Genomic DNA, 5,434 nt, shown 5'->3' on the forward strand with positions numbered 1-5,434 from the left:
GAAACTCCATAGTGTTTTCTATAGTGGCCACACCATTTTACAGTGTACCAGCAAGACAAGTGTTCCAATTTCTCTGCATTTTTCCCAAAACTTGCTATTTTCTGTTTTTGTTTGTTTGTTTCTCATAGTCCTAATGAGTGCAACATCGTATTTCATTGTGGTTTTGATTTGCATTTTTCTAATGACTAGTGATGTTAACCATTTTCCCATGTGCTTATTGGCCATTTGTATATCTTCTTTATAGATGTGTCTATTCAAGTCCTTTACCCATTTTTAAATGTTTGTTTTTCTTGTGACTTGTATGAGTTTGTCACAGTCTGGATGGTAATTTCTTGTTACATATGTGCTTTGCAAATATTTCTATTGGTGGCCTTTTTATTCTGTTGATAAAGTCCTTTGACACATAAAGTTTTTAATTTTGATTAAGCCCAACCTATATGTTTATTGTTGTTGCTTGTATCAAAACTGGAGAATCTTTGGGGCATCATTGCAATGTAGAAATACATCTTTTCACATGAGACCCACCTTTACCTGTGGTAAGGTACCAAAGAATGGAAAAATTAACATTAATATTTTAGGAGAAAGAGTCAGGTTTCTTGCCCTCTCCTTTCTGTAGAGAATGAGGGGAGAGGAATGTGAGAGTTTCCTGGCTTGCAGAGATATACTGTGTAGGAAACCCCCTTTTACTAGGGAGATTAAAGGGCATTTTATAATTTGGGCCAAGCATTCAGAGAGATTTTGTAAACATGATTTTTATACTTGTGTGTGATCTGCACCAGCTTAGGATGGGCGAAAGCATTGTATTGTAAATGGAAAGTTTTGTGCTGGCTTTTGAATGGAGGTGAGAAGGAGACTTGGATTCCCTCCCTTCCCCACACCTGTGAGGAAGAAGGTAAACACCTAGCCAGGTGTAGAGGAAGGGAAGAAAGATTAGGCAAGCCCTTTCCTCTCCCCCTTTCTCTCTTTAATGGGCGATTTACAAACACTTATCTCCTAACACCATGTAAGCCCCCCTCCCATCCTGAAAACATGTGATTAATGTATATACCTCAAGACAAAAGAATGGCAGATAGACACTAAAAAATTTAAGAATGTCTTTTAATATATTATATCAAATGACATCCTTCACTATTGTGTTACCTTATAAGTTTTAATATATAGAAATGTTTTTTATAAATCCTATAGACGGATGTTATAAACTTGATAATGAATTGTGTCATCTTCCCCTCCTCCTCCTTTTCCTGCCAACCTCTGTGTGATCAAGAGTATATGGCCGGCCTCAGGGCTATATTCTGGACAGCACGATATGGGTCAGCTATACCCCGTGTTAGTCATATGCGGCTGGCTTATTAATAAATCTACTCCTTTAATAAAACTCCTTAAAATTTATTTGGATTTGGTGTCTCTACATAAACCCGGTGGAATGGTACTTTACAACATACCCACTAGCAGAGCCTGTGGGATACAGTGTTATATCAACTCTCCTTAACAGACTGAATTTCCTGATGGCAGGAAGTTTCTATTAATCCCGAGGCCTTGCAATGTACTTCACAGCACAAAGTGGGGACTGAAAAAAATGTTGGATAAGTAAATAAAGGAATAACTGAATAAATGGCTCTAGGTAGGAAAAATAGGCCTCTCTGTTAGGCAGTAGAACCTCAGACCTGACTATTTTCTAAAGCTCTTTATTTCTTTCATTCTCCATTGTTCTGTGAGATTGCTTCTCTGTGGGACCTGGCTTTTATATAATTGTGAGCAGCATAACAATACTGTTCTATAGCTCTAAGGCAGTGGCCTAATTTCCCTCCTTCTTTAGTGAAAGGGACATGTCTTCTGTGGGAAATTGTTGATCTGTTGAGTGACCAAAGGCTGTTTCTGTTCCTAATAGAAACCAGCACAGACAAACTACTTGCTGAAGGTGAGGGAAGAAAATGACCAGCTACTTCTGAATAGGAAATTAATTTCATTACCCCTGTGTGTCCTTGCTAATTTGGATCTGTGTTTCATCCTGATGGACAGCCCTCCTCAGGACTCAGGACATTTAGTCCAAACACCTTTTTAATGAACTTTGTGTGTGTAACTCTCCCAGGAGCCCCCAACTCACTTGGAGCACAAATTCAATATAAAATCAAAATTGGCAGCATTCATTCCATAATACAAGAAATCTTGTATTGTGAAGCATGAATAATTGGTAATTATCTTTTCCTTTTTTATTTATTTTTTTTTAGGGATGCTGGTGTCACTATCAAATAAGGAGTAGCTGGCTCTGAAGCTAAGAAAAAAGTAATAGGAGAAAAACGTGAAATTAAGAAAATTCTGTCAATTAACTTTTTGTGCAAATTGGGAAAAGGCTATCATTATAAACCATTACTTGATTTTAGCAGCAAAAAATTCCAGTAAAATTTGTATATCTTCCTTGTTCTAGTTGGGGGAAGTTTGGGAAGTCATAGCATTCTAGAAAGAGCAGGGCTTGAATGTGAATCTTGGTAGAGATCTTTTCTGTAATTTGTGTGAGTTATAAACTCAGTTTTAACCTCAATCTGTTCATCTGTAAAAGGGGTAGAATCTGTGAAGTGCATTGCAGAGCTGCTATAAAGTTAAGTGAAACAAAAATATTACGGCATGTAGTATATGCTCAATAAATCACCCTTACCTCCTCCTCCCCTTGGAGATGTCTGTTGTGGATGTAGCTGTTTAAGAGCAAACTTATTGTTAGGCGATTATTAATTTAAATAACAGACTAGTAGCAGACCAGATGACCAAAGCCCATTGGACAAAAAAAAAAATATTTTTTTTTACAAGACAGTCTTTTCTATCCACTTACTCTTTCATCAAAGGTATGTGCCTTGAGATGGAGCTCAGCTCTAGAAGCTTGCTTCTTCTTCCATGACTTATTTCAAATTCTTCCAAGATATGTGGGTAGTTGGAATGGGGTGCTATGAGTACGTGGGTCAGTACATGGATTCCCCAGGCAGTGAGTTCCAAGGCTGGTTTACCTGCCCAGTGCCCCAAGAGCCCTCGGTGGCCACAGCTGGCCCTGAGCTACGGCTGGTACATAACATTTCTGTTTATCTAACTCAGTATAATTTCCTCTTTCTCAAGTCCCAAATGAAAGGAGAGACTGAGGGAGATATGGAATGTTTGGCAGCTTGGGACTTCTTTTCTTCATGTTATGGGGGCAGGAATGGGGGCAGTTGCCTCCTCCAGGTGCTCTCTCTCCTCCATGAGAAAGCAAAGGGGACTGGCAGCATATTTGGGAAGAATTTTTAGAGTTAAAGGATTTATAAGAAATTGTAAACAGATTGCATTGTAAAGCCCAAAGGCAAGTGAGAATAATTGGAATCTTCACTGAAGAGATATGAGGCTCTGCCTTTTTATTATAAATGTCTCCATTTTTATTCCCTGTGAAGAAATTTGTTTCTGTGGATTCTTGTAGTTTAGGATCCCAGAGGGCAGAAGGCTCCCATCCTTGCTACTTGGGAGTTTATTTTCTGCTGACACAGTAGAATTGTGGTTCTGACTGTACCTAGAGCTCACTTTAAAAACAGCAGATTGGCCACCACCTGTTCAGCACAGCCCAGAGCCACCTGGGGCTTCCAGGAGGAGGCGAAGTTTCTCGTCTTCATTTTGGAAAACAAACTCTCAGAACAGTTTCATGATTTGTTCTCACTTTCAAAGATGCTCAACAGCCAAGATTATTGTCTTTAAAAAAAAAATGTTGCCTGACCTGTGGTGGCGCAGTGGATAAAGTGTCAACCTGAAAATGCTGAGGTCACCGGTTCGAAACCCTGGGCTTGCCTGGTCAAGGCACATATGGGAGTTGATGCTTCCAGCTCCTCCCCCCTTCTCTCTTCCTGTTTCTCCTCTCTCTCTCTCTCTCGCTCTCTCTCTTTCTCTCTGTCTCTCCCTCTCCTCTCTAAAATGAATAAATAAAAAATAAAAAAAAACATTAAAAAAAAGTACTAAAAAAAAATGTTTTCCCCAGTATTAAAAAACAAAATTCAACTGAGTAGATTTTAAAGATCTTATCAGCTTTATTCAATGATTCACGAACTGGGCAGCACCCAGTCTAACAGATAGGAAGGCGCTCCAAGGATCCATAAAATCAGAGACTTTTGTAGGAAGAAGTGAGTGGGACAGGGAAGTTATACTAGCAAAAGAAGACTGCTTGTGGCAAAGTCCCTTTCTTTTAGAGGACTTCAGGGATCCATCAAGTAAATGACTTTACTAGTGCCTATCAAGTAATTCCTGACTGGAGGTTTAAGGTTCAGTTTCTGCAAAAGGCTGAGAGTATAATTAAGTCTGTTTGGTGACATGGGGCTTAGCATAAGTGACTTCATTTTGGGCCCGTTGTCTGATTTTTAGCACAAGGTTGGAACCCTTCCCTTCTCTGTGATCACTGAAGGTGATGTACTTACCAGCAGGAAGCCCTTCTTCACCTTGTTTTCCTAATTTCTTCAGAGTGAGTGATACTGCCCACTTGCATCTCATCCATAGTAGAAGTGACTGCTTACTGGGCTTGGCCTTTTTTCTCCTGAACTCACTCTGTTCATGTATTGAACACTCACTGTGGCCCAAAACAGTGCTAGTCTTCTGGGGACAGTATTCAGAGGTCACAGTTGCCATCTCCAAGCAGTTCAGGCTCTGGAGGGGAGAGAGAAGGCAGATGGACTCAGAACCATTTGTAGGGAGTTGTTATTAAGATGTACTGGGACTCTCTGGGAGAAGAGGATAGAGCCTAGACACTGTGGGGCCAGTGGGATGGGGTGAGTCACAGAAGTGTTGACTTAAAAAAGCCTTTCAAGGGAGAGGCAACAAGCATTTATTGAGATTAAGAAGAATGGCTATTTTTATGTACTGATTCAGGCAGAAGCCCAAATAATGTTCCGATTAGGAGACAAAGCCAATAGGTATTTATGAAAAAGGGGAACAATGGCATCACTAGAAGGAAGACCTTTCTATTGGTGCAGGTAACACATAGTGACATTAATTCTAAACGTCTTTAGTTTTCATTCTCGTAGCCATCAGTTTGGTAGTCATAATAACTGCTTTCTTGTTATCTTTGCAAACAGATTTTTTGGGACACGAGGCTGCTTCAGCCAAGTCCAAAGATTATTTTGCTCTGCTTTAACATTCTAAAGATTTGAGGCCTAAGACATGCAAAGGAGTTCCTCTGGGATGGCAGCTCCGGCTCCCCTCTGAAGTGCTTCCACCTATGTTATCATTTACAAAAGGTACACAGAGCCCAACAGAGCTACCAAGTAAGCTGAAGGACAGCAGGTTTGAGAATGTTTGCGGAATTCAGGGCTGGAAAGCACATGACTTGGGGACGGCAATGGCCTTGGCAAGGCTGGAGGCCCGGATAAGTAGGCGGGGTGACAGGTATTCAGATGGGAGAAATCAGGGGTGAGGCCTGGCAGCCTGCAGCACCTCA

This window comes from Saccopteryx leptura, chromosome 3 (assembly GCF_036850995.1).
Source record: "Saccopteryx leptura isolate mSacLep1 chromosome 3, mSacLep1_pri_phased_curated, whole genome shotgun sequence".
Classification (NCBI taxonomy): Eukaryota; Metazoa; Chordata; class Mammalia; order Chiroptera; family Emballonuridae; genus Saccopteryx; species Saccopteryx leptura.